Below are 22,288 nucleotides of genomic sequence, written 5' to 3' on the forward strand. Positions count from 1 at the left end.
GGAACATTCGATTGATAGGTACCGCACATTCGATTGATCGGTACCGCACATTCGATTGATCGGTACCGCACATTCGATTGATCAATACCGCACATTCGATTGATCGGTACCGCACATTCGATTGATCGGCAAGGAACATTCGATTGATCGGTACCGCTTATTCGATTGATCGGTACCGCACATTCGATTGATCGGTACCGTACATTCGATTGATCGGTATCGCACATTCGATTGATCGATACGGAACATTCGATTGATCGGTACCGCACATTCGATTGATCGGTACTGCACATTCGTTTGATCGGTACCGCACATTCGATTGATCGCTACCGCATATTCGATTGATCGGCACGGAACATTCGATTGATCGGTACCGAACATTCGATTGATCGGTACGGAACATTCGATTGATCGGTACCGCACATTCGTTTGATCGGTATCTCACATTCGATTGATCGGTACTGCACATTCGATTGATCGGTACCGCACATTCGTTTGATCGGTACCGCACATTCGATTGATCGGTACCGCACATTCGATTGATCGGTAACGCACATTCGATTGATCGGTACGGAAAATTCGATTGATCGGAACGGAACATTCGATTGATCGGTACCGCACATTCGATTGATCGGTACGGAACATTCAAATGATCGGTACGGAACATTCGATTGTTCGGTACGGAACATTCGATTGATCGGTACCGCACATTCGATTGATCGATACGGAACATTCGATTGATCGGTACGGAACATTCGATTGATCGGTACTGCACATTCGATTGATCGGTACCGCACATTCGATTGATCGGTACAGCACATTCGATTGATCGGCAAGGAACATTCGATTGATTGGCACTGCACATTCGATTGATCGGTACCGCACATTCGATTGATCGGTACCGCACATTCGATTGATCGGTACCGCACATTCGATTGATCGGTTCCGAACATTCGATTGATCGGTACCGAACATTCAATTGATCGGTACGGAACATTCGATTGATAGGTACCGCACATTCGATTGATCGGTACCGCACATTCGATTGATCGGTACCGCACATTCGATTGATCGGTACCGCACATTCGATTGATCGGTACCGCACATTCGATTGATCGGCAAGGAACATTCGATTGATCGGTACCGCTTATTCGATTGATCGGTACCGCACATTCGATTGATCGGTACCGTACATTCGATTGATCGGTATCGCACATTCGATTGATCGATACGGAACATTCGATTGATCGGTACCGCACATTCGATTGATCGGTACTGCACATTCGTTTGATCGGTACCGCACATTCGATTTATCGCTACCGCATATTCGATTGATCGGCACGGAACATTCGATTGATCGGTACCGAACATTCGATTGATCGGTACGGAACATTCGATTGATCGGTACCGCACATTCGTTTGATCGGTATCTCACATTCGATTGATCGGTACTGCACATTCGATTGATCGGTAACGCACATTCGTTTGATCGGTACCGCACATTCGATTGATCGGTACCGCACATTCGATTGATCGGTAACGCACATTCGATTGATCGGTACGGAAAATTCGATTGATCGGAACGGAACATTCGATTGATCGGTACCGCACATTCGATTGATCGGTACGGAACATTCAAATGATCGGTACGGAACATTCGATTGTTCGGTACGGAACATTCGATTGATCGGTACCGCACATTCGATTGATCGATACGGAACATTCGATTGATCGGTACGGAACATTCGATTGATCGGTACTGCACATTCGATTGATCGGTACCGCACATTCGATTGATCGGTACAGCACATTCGATTGATCGGCAAGGAACATTCGATTGATTGGCACTGAACATTCGATTGATCGGTACCGCACATTCGATTGATCGGTACGGAACATTCGATTGATCGGTACCGCACATTCGATTGATCGGTACATTCGATTGATCAATACCGCACATTCGATTGATCGGTACCGCACATTCGATTGATCGTCAAGGAACATTCGATTGATCGGTTCCGAACATTCGATTGATCGGTACCGAACATTCGATTGATCGGTTCCGCACATTCGATTGATCGGTACCGCATATTCGATTGATTGGCACTGAACATTCGATTTATCGGTACCGCACATTCGATTGATCGGTACGGAACATTCGATTGATCGGTACTGCACATTCGATTGATCTGTACCGCACATTCGATTGATCGGTACTGCACATTCGATTGATCGGTACCGCACATTCGATTGATCGGTACCGCACATTCGATTTATCGGTACGGAACATTCGATTGATCGGTACCGCACATTCGATTGATCGGTACCGCACATTCGATTGATCGGCAAGGAACATTCGATTGATCGGTACCGCACATTCGATTGATCGGTACCGCACATTCGATTGATCGGTACGGAAAATTCGATTGATCGGTACCGCACATTCGATTGATCGGTACGGAACATTCGATTGATCGATACCGCACATTCGATTGATCGGTACCGAACGTTCGATTGATCGGTACCGCACATTCGATTGATCGGTACCGCACATTCGATTGATCGGTACCGCACATTCCATTGATCGGTACCGCACATTCGATTGATCGGTACCGCACATTCTATTGATCGGTACGGAAAACTCGATTGATTGCTACGGAACATTCGATTGATCAGTACCGCACATTCGATTGATCAGTACCGCACATTCGATTGATCGGTACGGAACATTCGATTGATCGGTACGGAACATTCGATTGATAGGTACCGCACATTCGATTGATCGGTACCGCACATTCGATTGATCGGTACCGTACATTCGATTGATCGGTATCGCACGTTCGATTGATCGGTACGGAACATTCGATTGATCGGTACGGAACATTCGAATGATCGGTACCGCACATTCGATTGATCGGTACCGCACATTCGATTGATCGGTACGGTACATTCGATTGATCGGTTCCGAACATTCGATTGATCGCTACCGAACATTCAATTGATCGGTACGGAACATTCGATTGATAGGTACCGCACATTCGATTGATCGGTACCGCACATTCGATTGATCGATACGGAACATTCGATTGATCGGTTCCGAACATTCGATTGATCGGTACCGCACATTCGATTGATCGGTGCGGAACATTCGATTGATAGGTACCGCACATTCGATTGATCGGTACCGCACATTCGATTGATCGATACCGCACATTCGATTGATCGGTACCGCACATTCGATTGATCGGTATCGCACATTCGATTAATCGGTACGGCAAATTCGATTGATCGGTACCGCACATTCGATTGATCGGTACCGCACATTCGTTTGATCGGTACCGCACATTCGATTGATCGGTACCGCACATTCGATTGATCGGTACCGATCAATCGATTGATCGGTACCGTACATTCGATTGATCGGTATCGCAGATTCGATTGATCGGTACGGAACATTCGATTGATCGGTACCGCACATTCGATTGATCGGTACCGCACATTCGATTGATCGGTACCGCACATTCGATTGAACGGTACGGAACATTCGATTGATCGGTATCGCACATTCGTTTGATCGGTACCGAACATTCGATTGATAGGTACCGCACATTCGATTGATCGGTTCCGCAGATTCGATTGATCGGTACCGCACATTCGATTGATCGGTACCGCACATTCCATTGATCGGTACCGCACATTCGATTGATCGGTACAGCACATTCTATTGATCGGTACGGAAAACTCGATTGATTGCTACGGAACATTCGATTGATCAGTACCGCACATTCCATTGATCGGTACCGCACATTCGATTGATCGGTACAGCACATTCGATTGATCGTACCGCACATTCGATTGATCGGTACCGCACATTCGATTGATCGGTACCGTACATTCGATTGATCGGTATGGCACGTTCGATTGATCGGTACGGAACATTCGATTGATCGGTACGGAACATTCGATTGATCAGTACCGCACATTCGATTGATCGGTACCGCACATTCGATTGATCGGCAAGGAACATTCGATTGATCGGTTCCGAACATTCGATTGATCGGTACCGAACATTCAATTGATGGGTTCCGCACATTCGATTGATCAGTACCGCATATTCGATTGATCGGCACTGAACATTCGATTGATCGGTACCGCACATTCGATTGATCGGTACGGAACATTCGATTGATCGGTACCGCACATTCGTTTGATCGGTACGGAACATTCGATTGATCGAGACCGAACATTCGATTGATCTGTACCGCACATTCGATTGATCGGTACTGCACATTCGATTGATCGGTACCGCACATTCGATTGATCGGTACTGCACATTCGATTGATCTGTACAGCACATTCGATTGATCGGTACCGCACATTCGATTGATCGGTACCGCACATTCGATTGATCGGTACCGCACATTCTATTGATCGGTACGGAAAACTCGATTGATTGCTACGGAACATTCGATTGATCAGTACCGCACATTCGATTGATCAGTACCGCACATTCGATTGATCGGTACGGAACATTCGATTGATCGGTACCGCACATTCGATTGATCAGTACCGCACATTCGATTGATCGGTACCGCACATTCGTTTGATCGGTACTGCACATTCGATTGATCGGTACCGAACATTCGATTGATTGGTACCGCACATTCGATTGGTCGGTACCGCACATTCGATTGATCTGTACCGCACATTCGATTGATCGGTACCGCAGATTCGATTGATCGGTACCGCACATTCGATTGATCGGTACCGCACATTCCATTGATCGGTACCGCACCTTCGATTGATCGGTACAGCACATTCTATTGATCGGTACGGAAAACTCGATTGATTGCTACGGAACATTTGATTGATCAGTACCGAACATTCCATTGATCGGTACCGCACATTCGATTGATCGGTACCGCACATTCGATTGATCGTACCGCACATTCGATTGATCGGTACCGCACAATCGATTGATCGGTACCGTACATTCGATTGATCGGTATCGCACGTTCGATTGATCGGTACGGAACATTCGATTGATCGGTACGGAACATTCGAATGATCGGTACCGCACATTCGATTGATCGGTACCGCACATTCGATTGATCGGTACCGCACATTCGATTGATCGGTTCCGAACATTCGATTGATCGGTACCGAACATTCAATTGATCGGTACGGAACATTCGATTGATAGGTACCGCACATTCGATTGATCGGTACCGCACATTCGATTGATCGATACGGAACATTCGATTGATCGGTTCCGAACATTCGATTGATCGGTACCGCACATTCGATTGATCGGTACGGAACATTCGATTGATAGGTACCGCATATTCGATTGATCGGTACCGCACATTCGATTGATCGGTACCGCACATTCGATTGATCGGTACCGCACATTCGATTGATCGGTTTCGCACATTCGATTAATCGGTACGGAACATTCGAATGATCGGTACCGCACATTCGATTGATCGGTACCGCACATTCGTTTGATCGGTACCGCACATTCGATTGATCGGTACCGCACATTCGATTGATCGGTACCGATCATTCGATTGATCGGTACCGTACATTCGATTGATCGGTATCGCAGATTCGATTGATCGGTACGGAACATTCGATTGATCGGTACCGCACATTCGATTGATCGGTACCGCACATTCGATTGATCGGTACGGAACATTCGATTGATCGGTACCGCACATTCGATTGATCGGCAAGGAACATTCGATTGATCAGTACCGCTTATTCGATTGATCGGTACCGCACATTCGATTGATCGGTACCGCACATTCGATTGAACGGTACGGAACATTCCTTTGATCGGTACCGCACATTCGATTGATCGGTACCGCACATTCGATTGATCGGTATCGCACATTCGTTTGATCGGTACCGAACATTCGATTGATAGGTACCGCACATTCGATTGATCGGTACCGCACATTCGATTGATCTGTACCGCACATTCGATTGATCGGTACCGCAGATTCGATTGATCGGTACCGCACATTCGATTGATCGGTACCGCACATTCCATTGATCGGTACCGCACATTCGATTGATCGGTACAGCACATTTTATTGATCGGTACGGATAACTCGATTGATTGCTACGGAACATTCGATTGATCAGTACCGCACATTCCATTGATCGGTACCGCACATTCGATTGATCGGTACAGCACATTCGATTGATCGTACCGCACATTCGATTGATCGGTACCGCACATTCGATTGATCGGTACCGTACATTCGATTGATCGGTATGGCACGTTCGATTGATCGGTACGTAACATTCGATTGATCGGTACGGAACATTCGATTGATCAGTACCGCACATTCGATTGATCGGTACCGCACATTCGATTGATCGGCAAGGAACATTCGATTGATCGGTTCCGAACATTCGATTGATCGGTACCGAACATTCGATTGATCGGTTCCGCACATTCGATTGATCGGTACCGCATATTCGGTTGATCGGCACTGAACATTCGATTGATCGGTACCGCACATTCGATTGATCGGTACGGAACATTCGATTGATCGGTACCGCACATTCGTTTGATCGGTACGGAACATTCGATTGATCGGTACCGCACATTCGATTGATCTGTACCGCACATTCGATTGATCGGTACTGCACATTCGATTGATCGGTACCGCACATTCGATTGATCGGTACTGCACATTCGATTGATCTGTACAGCACATTCGATTGATCGGTACCGCACATTCGATTGATCGGTACCGCACATTCGATTGATCGGTACGGAACATTCGATTGATCGGTACCGCACATTCGATTGATCGGTACGGAACATTCGATTGATCGGTACCGCACATTCGATTGATCGGTACCGCACATTCGATTGATCGCTACCGCACATTCGATTGATCGCTACCCCACATTCGATTGATCCGTACCGCACATTCGATTGATCGGTACCGTACATTCGATTGATCGGTATCGCACATTCTATTAATCGGTACGAAACATTCGATCGATCAGTACCGCACATTCGATTGATCGGTACCGCACATTCGATTGATCGGTACCGCACATTCGATTGATCGGTACCGCACATTCGATTGATCGGTACCGCACATTCGATTGATCGGTACCGCACATTCGATTGATCGGTACCGCTTATTCGATTGATCGGTACCGCACATTCGATTGATCGGTACCGTACATTCGATTGATCGGTATCGCACATTCGATTGATCGATACGGAACATTCGATTGATCGGTACCGCACATTCGTTTGATCGGTATCTCACATTCGATTGATCGGTACTGCACATTCGATTGATCGGTACCGCACATTCGATTGATCGGTAACGCACATTCGATTGATCGGTACGGAAAATTCGATTGATCGGAACGGAACATTCGATTGATCGCTACCGCACATTCGATTGATCGGTACGGAACATTCAAATGATCGGTACGGAACATTCGATTGATCGGTACGGAACATTCGATTGATCGGTACCGCACATTCGATTGATCGATACGGAACATTCGATTGATCGGTACGGAACATTCGATTGATCGGTACGGAACATTCGATTGATCGGTACCGCACATTCGATTGATCGGTACAGCACATTCGATTGATCGGCAAGGAACATTCGATTGATCGGCAAGGAACATTCGATTGATCGGTACCGCACATTCGATTGATCAGTACCGCACATTCGATTGATCGGTACTTAACATTCGATTGATCGGTACCGCACATTCGATTGATCGGTACAAAACATTTGATTGATCGGTACCGCACATTAGATTGAACGGTACGGAACATTCGATTGATCGGTACCGCACATTCGATTGATCGGTACCGCACATTCGATTGATCGGTACCGCACATTCGATTGATCGGTACGGAACATTCGATTGATCGGTTCCGCACATTCGATTGATCGGTACCGCACATTCGATTGATCGGTACCGCTTATTCGATTGATCGGTACCGCACATTCGATTGATCGGTACGGAACATTCGATTGATCGGTACCGCAAATTCGATTGATCGGTACCGAACATTCGATTGATCGGTACCGCACATTCGATTGGTCGGTACCGCACATTCGATTGATCTGTACCGCACATTCGATTGATCGGTACTGAAAATTCGATTGATCGGTACCGCACATTCGATTGATTGGTACTGAACATTCGATTTATCGGTACCGCACATTCGATTGATCGGTACGGAACATTCGATTGATCGGTACCGCACATTCGTTTGATCGGTACTGCACATTCGATTGATCGGTACCGCACATTCGATTGATCTGTACCGCACATTCGATTGATCGATACCGCACATTCGATTGATCGGTACCGAACATTCGATTGATCGGTACCGCACATTCGATTGATCGGTACCGCAAATTCGATTGATCGGTACCGAACATTCGATTGATCGGTACGGAAAACTCGATTGATTGCTACGGAACATTCGATTGATCAGTACCGCACATTCCATTGATCGGTACCGCACATTCGATTGATCGGTACAGCACATTCGATTGATCGTACCGCACATTCGATTGATCGGTACCGCACATTCGATTGATCGGTACCGTACATTCGATTGATCGGTATCGCACGTTCGATTGATCGGTACGGAACATTCGATTGATCGGTACGGAACATTCGATTGATCGGTACCGCACATTCGATTGATCGGTACCGGACATTCGATTGATTGGTACGGTACATTCGATTGATCGGTTCCGAACATTCGATTGATCGGTACCGAACATTCAATTGATCGGTACGGAACATTCGATTGATAGGTACCGCACATTCGTTTGATCGGTACCGCACATTCGATTGATCGGCAAGGAACATTCGATTGATCGGTTCCGAACATTCGATTGATCGGTACCGCACATTCGGGTGATCGGTACGGAACATTCTATTGATAGGTACCGCACATTCGATTGATCGGTACCGCACATTCGATTGATCTGTACCGCACATTCGATTGATCGATACCGCACATTCGATTGATCGGTACGGAACATTCGATTGATCGGTACGGAACATTCGATTGATCGGTACCGCACATTCGATTGATCGGTACCGGACATTCGATTGATCGGTACGGTACATTCGATTGATCGGTTCCGAACATTCGATTGATCGGTACCGAACATTCAATTGATCGGTACGGAACATTCGATTGATAGGTACCGCACATTCGATTGATCGGTACCGCACATTCGATTGATCGGCAAGGAACATTCGATTGATCGGTTCAGAACATTCGATTGATCGGTACCGCACATTCGGGTGATCGGTACGGAACATTCGATTGATAGGTACCGCACATTCGATTGATCGGTACCGCACATTCGATTGATCGGTACCGCACATTCGATTGATCGGTACCGCACATTCGATTGATCGGTATCGCACATTCGATTAATCGGTACGGAACATTCGATTGATCGGTACCGCACATTCGATTGATCGGTACCGCACATTCGATTGATCGGTACCGCACATTCGATTGATCGGTATCGCACATTCGATTGATCGGTACGGAACATTCGATTGATCGGTACCGCACATTCGATTGATCGGTACCGCACATTCGTTTGATCGGTACCGCACATTCGATTGATCGGTATCGCAGATTCGATTGATCGGTACGGAACATTCGATTGATCGGTACCGCACATTCGATTGATCGGTACCGCACATTCGATTGATCGGTACCGCACATTCGATTGATCGATACGGAACATTCGATTGATCGGTACCGCACATTCGATTGATCGGCAAGGAACATTCGATTGATCAGTACCGCTTATTCGATTGATCGGTACCGCACATTCGATTGATCGGTACCGCACTTTCGATTGAACGGTACGGAACATTCCTTTGATCGGTACCGCACATTCGATTGATCGGTACCGCACATTCGATTGATCGGTACCGCACATTCGATTGATCTGTACCGCACATTCGATTGATCGGTACCGCAGATTCGATTGATCGGTACCGCACATTCGATTGATCGGTACCGCACATTCCATTGATCGGTACCGCACATTCGATTGATCGGTACAGCACATTCTATTGATCGGTACGGAAAACTCGATTGATTGCTACGGAACATTCGATTGATCAGTACCGCACATTCCATTGATCGGTACCGCACATTCGATTGATCGGTACAGCACATTCGATTGATCGTACCGCACATTCGATTGATCGGTACCGCACATTCGATTGATCGGTACCGTACATTCGATTGATCGGTATGGCACGTTCGATTGATCGGTACGGAACATTCGATTGATCGGTACGGAACATTCGATTGATCAGTACCGCACATTCGATTGATCAGTACCGCACATTCGATTGATCGGTACGGAACATTCGATTGATCGTTACCGCACATTCGATTGATCAGTACCGCACATTCGATTGATCGGTACTGCACATTCGATTGATCGGTACTGCACATTCGATTGATCGGTACCGAACATTCGATTGATCGGTACCGCACATTCGATTGATCGGTACCGCACATTCGATTGATCTGTACCGCACATTCGATTGATCGGTACCGCAGATTCGATTGATCGGTACGGAACATTCGATTGATCGGTACCGCACATTCCATTGATCGGTACCGAACATTCCATTGATCGGTACCGCACATTCGATTGATCGGTACAGCACATTCTATTGATCGGTACGGAAAACTCGATTGATTGCTACGGAACATTCGATTGATCAGTACCGCACATTCCATTGATCGGTACCGCACATTCGATTGATCGGTACAGCACATTCGATTGATCGTACCGCACAGTCGATTGATCGGTACCGCACATTCGATTGATCGGTACCGTACATTCGATTGATCGGTATCGCACGTTCGATTGATCGGTACGGAACATTCGATTGATCGGTACGGAACATTCGATTGATCGGTACCGCACATTCGATTGATCGGTACGGTACATTCGATTGATCGGTTCCGAACATTCGATTGATCGGTACCGAACATTCAATTGATCGGTACGGAACATTCGATTGATAGGTACCGCACATTCGATTGATCGGTACCGCACATTCGATTGATCGGCAAGGAACATTCGATTGATCGGTTACGAACATTCGATTGATCGGTACCGCACATTCGGGTGATCGGTACGGAACATTCGATTGATAGGTACCGCACATTCGATTGATCGGTACCGCACATTCAAATGATAGGTACCGCACATTCGATTGATCGGTACCGCACATTCGATTGATCGGTATCGCACATGTGATTAATCGGTACGGAACATTCGATTGATCGGTACCGCACATTCGATTGATCGGTACCGCACATTCGATTGATCGGTACCGCACATTCGATTGATCGGTATCGCACATTCGATTAATCGGTACGGAACATTCGATTGATCGGTACCGCACATTCGATTGATCGGTACCGCACATTCGTTTGATCGGTACCGCACATTCGATTGATCGGTACCGCACATTCGATTGATCGGTACCGATCATTCGATTGATCGGTACCGTACATTCGATTGATCGGTATCGCAGATTCGATTGATCGGTACGGAACATTCGATTGATCGGTACCGCACATTCGATTGATCGGTACCGCACATTCGATTGATCGGTACCGCACATTCGATTGATCGATACGGAACATTCGATTGATCGGTACCGCACATTCGATTGATCGGCAAGGAACATTCGATTGATCAGTACCGCTTATTCGATTGATCGGTACCGCACATTCGATTGATCGGTACCGCACATTCGATTGAACGGTACGGAACATTCCTTTGATCGGTACCGCACATTCGATTGATCGGTACCGCACATTCGATTGATCGGTATCGCACATTCGTTTGATCGGTACCGAACATTCGATTGATAGGTACCGCACATTCGATTGATCGGTACCGCACATTCGATTGATCTGTACCGCACATTCGATTGATCGGTACCGCAGATTCGATTGATCGGTACCGCACATTCGATTGATCGGTACCGCACATTCCATTGATCGGTACCGCACATTCGATTGATCGGTACAGCACATTCTATTGATCGGTACGGAAAACTCGATTGATTGCTACGGAACATTCGATTGATCAGTACCGCACATTCCATTGATCGGTACCGCACATTCGATTGATCGGTACAGCACATTCGATTGATCGTACCGCACATTCGATTGATCGGTACCGCACATTCGATTGATCGGTACCGTACATTCGATTGATCGGTATGGCACGTTCGATTGATCGGTACGGAACATTCGATTGATCGGTACGGAACATTCGATTGATCAGTACCGCACATTCGATTGATCGGTACCGCACATTCGATTGATCGGCAAGGAACATTCGATTGATCGGTTCCGAACATTCGATTGATCGGTACCGAACATTTAATTGATCGGTTCCGCACATTCGATTGATCAGTACCGCATATTCGATTGATCGGCACTGAACATTCGATTGATCGGTACCGCACATTCGATTGATCGGTACGGAACATTCGATTGATCGGTACCGCACATTCGTTTGATCGGTACGGAACATTCGATTGATCGGTACCGCACATTCGATTGATCTGTACCGCACATTCCTTTGATCGGTACTGCACATTCGATTGATCGGTACCGCACATTCGATTGATCGGTACTGCACATTCGATTGATCTGTACAGCACATTCGATTGATCGGTACCGCACATTCGATTGATCGGTACCGCACATTCGATTGATCGGTACCGCACATTCTATTGATCGGTACGGAAAACTCGATTGATTGCTACGGAACATTCGATTGATCAGTACCGCACATTCGATTGATCAGTACCGTACATTCGATTGATCGGCACGGAACATTCGATTGATCGGTACCGCACATTCGATTGATCAGTACCGCACATTCGATTGATCGGTACTGCACATTCGATTGATCGGTACTGCACATTCGATTGATCGGTACCGAACATTCGATTGATTGGTACCGCACATTCGATTGGTCGGTACCGCACATTCGATTGATCTGTACCGCACATTCGATTGATCGGTACCGCAGATTCGATTGATCGGTACCGCACATTCGATTGATCGGTACCGCACATTCCATTGATCGGTACCGCACCTTCGATTGATCGGTACAGCACATTCTATTGATCGGTACGGAAAACTCGATTGATTGCTACGGAACATTTGATTGATCAGTACCGCACATTCCATTGATCGGTACCGCACATTCGATTGATCGGTACAGCACATTCGATTGATCGTACCGCACATTCGATTGATCGGTACCGCACAATCGATTGATCGGTACCGTACATTCGATTGATCGGTATCGCACGTTCGATTGATCGGTACGGAACATTCGATTGATCGGTACGGAACATTCGAATGATCGGTACCGCACATTCGATTGATCGGTACCGCACATTCGATTGATCGGTACGGTACATTCGATTGATCGGTACGGAACATTCAAATGATCAGTACCGCACATTCGATTGATCGGTACCGCACATTCGATTGATCGGCAAGGAACATTCGATTGATCGGTTCCGAACATTCGATTGATCGGTACCGAACATTTAATTGATCGGTTCCGCACATTCGATTGATCAGTACCGCATATTCGATTGATCGGCACTGAACATTCGATTGATCGGTACCGCACATTCGATTGATCGGTACGGAACATTCGATTGATCGGTACCGCACATTCGTTTGATCGGTACGGAACATTCGATTGATCGGTACCGCACATTCGATTGATCTGTACCGCACATTCGATTGATCGGTACTGCACATTCGATTGATCGGTACCGCACATTCGATTGATCGGTACTGCACATTCGATTGATCTGTACAGCACATTCGATTGATCGGTACCGCACATTCGATTGATCGGTACCGCACATTCGATTGATCGGTACCGCACATTCTATTGATCGGTACGGAAAACTCGATTGATTGCTACGGAACATTCGATTGATCAGTACCGCACATTCGATTGATCAGTACCGTACATTCGATTGATCGGTACGGAACATTCGATTGATCGGTACCGCACATTCGATTGATCAGTACCGCACATTCGATTGATCGGTACTGCACATTCGATTGATCGGTACTGCACATTCGATTGATCGGTACCGAACATTCGATTGATTGGTACCGCACATTCGATTGGTCGGTACCGCACATTCGATTGATCTGTACCGCACATTCGATTGATCGGTACCGCAGATTCGATTGATCGGTACCGCACATTCGATTGATCGGTACCGCACATTCCATTGATCGGTACCGCACCTTCGATTGATCGGTACAGCACATTCTATTGATCGGTACGGAAAACTCGATTGATTGCTACGGAACATTTGATTGATCAGTACCGCACATTCCATTGATCGGTACCGCACATTCGATTGATCGGTACAGCACATTCGATTGATCGTACCGCACATTCGATTGATCGGTACCGCACAATCGATTGATCGGTACCGTACATTCGATTGATCGGTATCGCACGTTCGATTGATCGGTACGGAACATTCGATTGATCGGTACGGAACATTCGAATGATCGGTACCGCACATTCGATTGATCGGTACCGCACATTCGATTGATCGGTACGGTACATTCGATTGATCGGTTCCGAACATTCGATTGATCGGTACCGAACATTCAATTGATCGGTACGGAACATTCGATTGATAGGTACCGCACATTCGATTGATCGGTACCGCACATTCGATTGATCGATACGGAACATTCGATTGATCGGTTCCGAACATTCGATTGATCGGTACCGCACATTCGATTGATCGGTACGGAACATTCGATTGATAGGTACCGCATATTCGATTGATCGGTACCGCACATTCGATTGATCGGTACCGCACATTCGATTGATCGGTACCGCACATTCGATTGATCGGTATCGCACATTCGATTAATCGGTACGGAACATTCGATTGATCGGTACCGCACATTCGATTGATCGGTACCGCACATTCGTTTGATCGGTACCGCACATTCGATTGATCGGTACCGCACATTCGATTGATCGGTACCGATCATTTGATTGATCGGTACCGTACATTCGATTGATCGGTATCGCAGATTCGATTGATCGGTACGGAACATTCGATTGATCGGTACCGCACATTCGATTGATCGGTACCGCACATTCGATTGATCGGTACCGCACATTCGATTGATCGGTACTGCACATTCGATTGATCGGTACCGAACATTCGATTGAACGGTACGGAACATTCCTTTGATCGGTACCGCACATTCGATTGATCGGTACCGCACATTCGATTGATAGGTACCGCACATTCGATTGATCGGTACCGCACATTCGATTGATCGGTACCGCACATTCCATTGATCGGTACCGCACATTCGATTGATCGGTACAGCACATTCTATTGATCGGTACGGAAAACTCGATTGATTGCTACGGAACATTCGATTGATCAGTACCGCACATTCCATTGATCGGTACCGCACATTCGATTGATCGGTACAGCACATTCGATTGATCGTACCGCACATTCGATTGATCGGTACCGCACATTCGATTGATCGGTACCGTACATTCGATTGATCGGTATGGCACGTTCGATTGATCGGTACGGAACATTCGATTGATCGGTACGGAACATTCGATTGATCAGTACCGCACATTCGATTGATCGGTACCGCACAATCGATTGATCGGCAAGGAACATTCGATTGATCGGTTCCGAACATTCGATTGATCGGTACCGAACATTCAATTGATCGTTTCCGCACATTCGATTGATCGGTACCGCATATTCGATTGATCGGCACTGAACATTCGATTGATCGGTACAGCACATTCGATTGATCGGTACGGAACATTCGATTGATCGGTACCACACATTCGTTTGATCGGTACGGAACATTCGATTGATCGGTACCGCACATTCGATTGATCTGTACCGCATATTCGATTGATCGGTACTGCACATTCGATTGATCGGTACCGCACATTCGATTGATCGGTACTGCACATTCGATTGATCTGTACAACACATTCGATTGATCGGTACCGCACATTCGATTGATCGGTACCGCACATTCGATTGATCGGTACGGAACATTCGATTGATCGGTACCGCACATTCGATTGATCGGTACGGAACATTCGATTGATAGGTACCGCACATTCGATTGATCGGTACCGCACATTCGATTGATCGGTACCGCACATTCGATTGATCGGTACCGCACATTCGATTGATCCGTACCGCACATTCGATTGATCGGTACCGTACATTCGATTGATCGGTATCGCACATTCTATTAATCGGTACGAAACATTCGATTGATCGGTACCGCACATTCGATTGATCGGTACCGCACATTCGATTGATCGGTACCGCACATTCGATTGATCGGTACCGCACATTCGATTGATCGGTACCGCACATTCGATTGATCGGCAAGGAACATTCGATTGATCGGTACCGCTTATTCGATTGATCGGTACCGCACATTCGATTGATCGGTACCGTACATTCGATTGATCGGTACCGCACATTCGATTGATCGGTACTGCACATTCGTTTGATCGGTACCGCACATTCGATTGATCGGTACCGCATATTCGATTGATCGGCACGAAACAATCGATTGATCGGTACCGAACATTCGATTGATCGGTACGGATGATTCGATTGATCGGTACCGCACATTCGTTTGATCGGTATCTCACATTCGATTGATCGGTACTGCACATTCGATTGATCGGTACCGCACATTCGTTTGATCGGTACCGCACATTCGATTGATCGGTACCGCACATTCGATTGATCGGTAACGCACATTCGATTGATCGGTACGGAAAATTCGATTGATCGGAACGGAACATTCGATTGATCGGTACCGCACATTCGATTGATCGGTACGGAACATTCGAATGATCGGTACGGAACATTCGATTGATCGGTACGGAACATTCCATTGATCGGTACCGCACATTCGATTGATCGATACGGAACATTCGATTGATCGGTACGGAACATTCGATTGATCGGTACTGCACATTCGATTGATCGGTACCGCACATTCGATTGATCGGTACAGCACAATCGATTGATCGGTACGGAACATTCGATTGATCGGCAAGGAACATTCGATTGATCGGTACCGCACATTCGATTGATCAGTACCGCACATTTGATTGATCGGTACTTAACATTCGATTGATCGGTACCGCACATTCGATTGATCGGTACAAAACATTTGATTGATCGGTACCGCACATTAGATTGACCGGTACGGAACATTCGATTGATAGGTACCGCACATTCGATTGATCGGTACGGAACATTCGATTGATCGGTACCGCACATTCGATTGATCGGTACGGAACATTCGATTGATCGGTTCCGCACATTCGATTGATCGGTACCGCACATTCGATTGATCGGTACCGCTTATTCGATTGATCGGTACCGCACATTCGATTGATCGGTACCGTACATTCGATTGATCGGTATCGCACATTCGATTGATCGATACGGAACATTTGATTGATCGGTACCGCATATTCGATTGATTGGCACTGAACATTCGATTGATCGGTACCGCACATTCGATTGATCGGTACGGAACATTCGATTGATCGGTACCGCACATTCGATTGATCTGTACCGCACATTCGATTGATCGGTACTGCACATTCGATTGATCGGTACCGCACATTCGATTGATCGGTACCGCACATTCGATTGATCTGTACAGCACATTCGATTGATCGGTACCGCACATTCGATTGATCGCTACCGCACATTCGATTGATCGGTACGGAACATTCGATTGATCGGTACCGCACATTCGATTGATCGGTACGGAACATTCGATTGATAGGTACCGCACATTCGATTGATCGGTACCGCACATTCGATTGATCGGTACCGCACATTCGATTGATCGGTACCGCACATTCGAATGATCGGTACCGTACATTCGATTGATCGGTACCGCACATTCTATTAATCGGTACGGAACATTCGATTGATCGGTACCGCACATTCGATTGATCGGTACCGCACATTCGATTGATCGGTACCGCACATTCGATTGATCGGTACCGCACATTCGATTGATCGGTACCGCACATTCGATTGATCGGCAAGGAACATTCGATTGATCGGTACCGCTTATTCGATTGATCGGTACAGCACATTCGATTGATCGGTACCGTACATTCGATTGATCGGTATCGCACATTCGATTGATCGATACCGCACATTCGATTGATCGGTACCGCACATTCGATTGATCTGTACCGCACATTCGATTGATCGGTACGGAACATTCCTTTGATCGGTACCGCACATTCGTTTGATCGGTACCGAACATTCGATTGATAGGTACCGCACATTCGATTGATCGGTACCGCACATTCGATCGATCTGTACCGCACATTCGATTGATCGGTACCGCAGATTCGATTGATCGGTACCGCACATTCGATTGATCGGTACCGCACATTCCATTGATCGGTACCGCACATTCGATTGATCGGTACAGCACATTCTATTGATCGGTACGGAAAACTCGATTGACTGCTACGGAACATTCGATTGATCAGTACCGCACATTCCATTGATCGGTACCGCACATTCGATTGATCGGTACCGCACATTCGATTGATCGGTACCGTACATTCGATTGATCGGTATGGCACGTTCTATTGATCGGTACGGAACATTCGATTGATCGGTACGGAACATTCGATTGATCGGTACCGCACATTCGATTGATCGGTACGGAACATTCGATTGATCGGTACCGCACATTCGATTGATCTGTACCGCACATTCGATTGATCGGTACTGCACATTCGATTGATCGGTACCGCACATTCGATTGATCGGTACTGCACATTCGATTGATCTGTACAGCACATTCGATTGATCGGTACCGCACATTCGATTGATCGGTACCGCACATTCGATTGATCGGTACGGAACATTCGATTGATCGGTACCGCACATTCGATTGATCGGTACGGAACATTCGATTGATAGGTACCGCACATTCGATTGATCGGTACCGCACATTCGATTGATCGGTACCGCACATTCGATTGATCGGTACCGCACATTCGATTGATCGGTACCGCACATTCGATTGATCGGTACCGTACATTCGATTGATCGGTATCGCACATTCTATTAATCGGTACGGAACATTCGATTGATCGGTACCGCACATTCGATTGATCGATACGGAACATTCGATTGATCGGTACCGCACATTCGATTGATCGGCAAGGAACATTCGATTGATCAGTACCGCTTATTCGATTGATCGGTACCGCACATTCGATTGATCGGTACCGCACATTCGATTGAACGGTACGGAACATTCCTTTGATCGGTACCGCACATTCGATTGATCGGTACCGCACATTCGATTGATCGGTATCGCACATTCGTTTGATCGGTACCGAACATTCGATTGATAGGTACCGCACATTCGATTGATCGGTACCGCACATTCGATTGATCTGTACCGCACATTCGATTGATCGGTACCGCAGATTCGATTGATCGGTACCGCACATTCGATTGATCGGTACCGCACATTCCATTGATCGGTACCGCACATTCGATTGATCGGTACAGCACATTCTATTGATCGGTACGGAAAACTCGATTGATTGCTACGGAACATTCGATTGATCAGTACCGCACATTCCATTGATCGGTACCGCACATTCGATTGATCGGTACAGCACATTCGATTGATCGTACCGCACATTCGATTGATCGGTACCGCACATTCGATTGATCGGTACCGTACATTCGAATGATCGGTATGGCACGTTCGATTGATCGGTACGGAACATTCGATTGATCGGTACGGAACATTCGATTGATCAGTACCGCACATTCGATTGATCGGTACCGCACATTCGATTGATCGGCAAGGAACATTCGATTGATCGGTTCCGAACATTCGATTGATCGGTACCGAACATTTAATTGATCGGTTCCGCACATTCGATTGATCAGTACCGCATATTCGATTGATCGGCACTGAACATTCGATTGATCGGTACCGCACATTCGATTGATCGGTACGGAACATTCGATTGATCGGTACCGCACATTCGTTTGATCGGTACGGAACATTCGATTGATCGGTACCGCACATTCGATTGATCTGTACCGCACATTCGATTGATCGGTACTGCACATTCGATTGATCGGTACCGCACATTCGATTGATCGGTACTGCACATTCGATTGATCTGTACAGCACATTCGATTGATCGGTACCGCACATTCGATTGATCGGTACCGCACATTCGATTGATCGGTACCGCACATTCTATTGATCGGTACGGAAAACTCGATTGATTGCTACGGAACATTCGATTGATCAGTACCGCACATTCGATTGATCAGTACCGTACATTCGATTGATCGGCACGGAACATTCGATTGATCGGTACCGCACATTCGATTGATCAGTACCGCACATTCGATTGATCGGTACTGCACATTCGATTGATCGGTACTGCACATTCGATTGATCGGTACCGAACATTCGATTGATTGGTACCGCACATTCGATTGGTCGGTACCGCACATTCGATTGATCTGTACCGCACATTCGATTGATCGGTACCGCAGATTCGATTGATCGGTACCGCACATTCGATTGATCGGTACCGCACATTCCATTGATCGGTACCGCACCTTCGATTGATCGGTACAGCACATTCTATTGATCGGTACGGAAAACTCGATTGATTGCTACGGAACATTTGATTGATCAGTACCGCACATTCCATTGATCGGTACCGCACATTCGATTGATCGGTACAGCACATTCGATTGATCGTACCGCACATTCGATTGATCGGTACCGCACAATCGATTGATCGGTACCGTACATTCGATTGATCGGTATCGCACGTTCGATTGATCGGTACGGAACATTCGATTGATCGGTACGGAACATTCGAATGATCGGTACCGCACATTCGATTGATCGGTACCGCACATTCGATTGATCGGTACGGTACATTCGATTGATCGGTACGGAACATTCAAATGATCAGTACCGCACATTCGATTGATCGGTACCGCACATTCGATTGATCGGCAAGGAACATTCGATTGATCGGTTCCGAACATTCGATTGATCGGTACCGAACATTTAATTGATCGGTTCCGCACATTCGATTGATCAGTACCGCATATTCGATTGATCGGCACTGAACATTCGATTGATCGGTACCGCACATTCGATTGATCGGTACGGAACATTCGATTGATCGGTACCGCACATTCGTTTGATCGGTACGGAACATTCGATTGATCGGTACCGCACATTCGATTGATCTGTACCGCACATTCGATTGATCGGTACTGCACATTCGATTGATCGGTACCGCACATTCGATTGATCGGTACTGCACATTCGATTGATCTGTACAGCACATTCGATTGATCGGTACCGCACATTCGATTGATCGGTACCGCACATTCGATTGATCGGTACCGCACATTCTATTGATCGGTACGGAAAACTCGATTGATTGCTACGGAACATTCGATTGATCAGTACCGCACATTCGATTGATCAGTACCGTACATTCGATTGATCGGTACGGAACATTCGATTGATCGGTACCGCACATTCGATTGATCAGTACCGCACATTCGATTGATCGGTACTGCACATTCGATTGATCGGTACTGCACATTCGATTGATCGGTACCGAACATTCGATTGATTGGTACCGCACATTCGATTGGTCGGTACCGCACATTCGATTGATCTGTACCGCACATTCGATTGATCGGTACCGCAGATTCGATTGATCGGTACCGCACATTCGATTGATCGGTACCGCACATTCCATTGATCGGTACCGCACCTTCGATTGATCGGTACAGCACATTCTATTGATCGGTACGGAAAACTCGATTGATTGCTACGGAACATTTGATTGATCAGTACCGCACATTCCATTGATCGGTACCGCACATTCGATTGATCGGTACAGCACATTCGATTGATCGTACCGCACATTCGATTGATCGGTACCGCACAATCGATTGATCGGTACCGTACATTCGATTGATCGGTATCGCACGTTCGATTGATCGGTACGGAACATTCGATTGATCGGTACGGAACATTCGAATGATCGGT

This window comes from Apostichopus japonicus, chromosome 16 (genome assembly GCF_037975245.1).
Source record: "Apostichopus japonicus isolate 1M-3 chromosome 16, ASM3797524v1, whole genome shotgun sequence".
Taxonomy (NCBI): Eukaryota; Metazoa; Echinodermata; class Holothuroidea; order Aspidochirotida; family Stichopodidae; genus Apostichopus; species Apostichopus japonicus.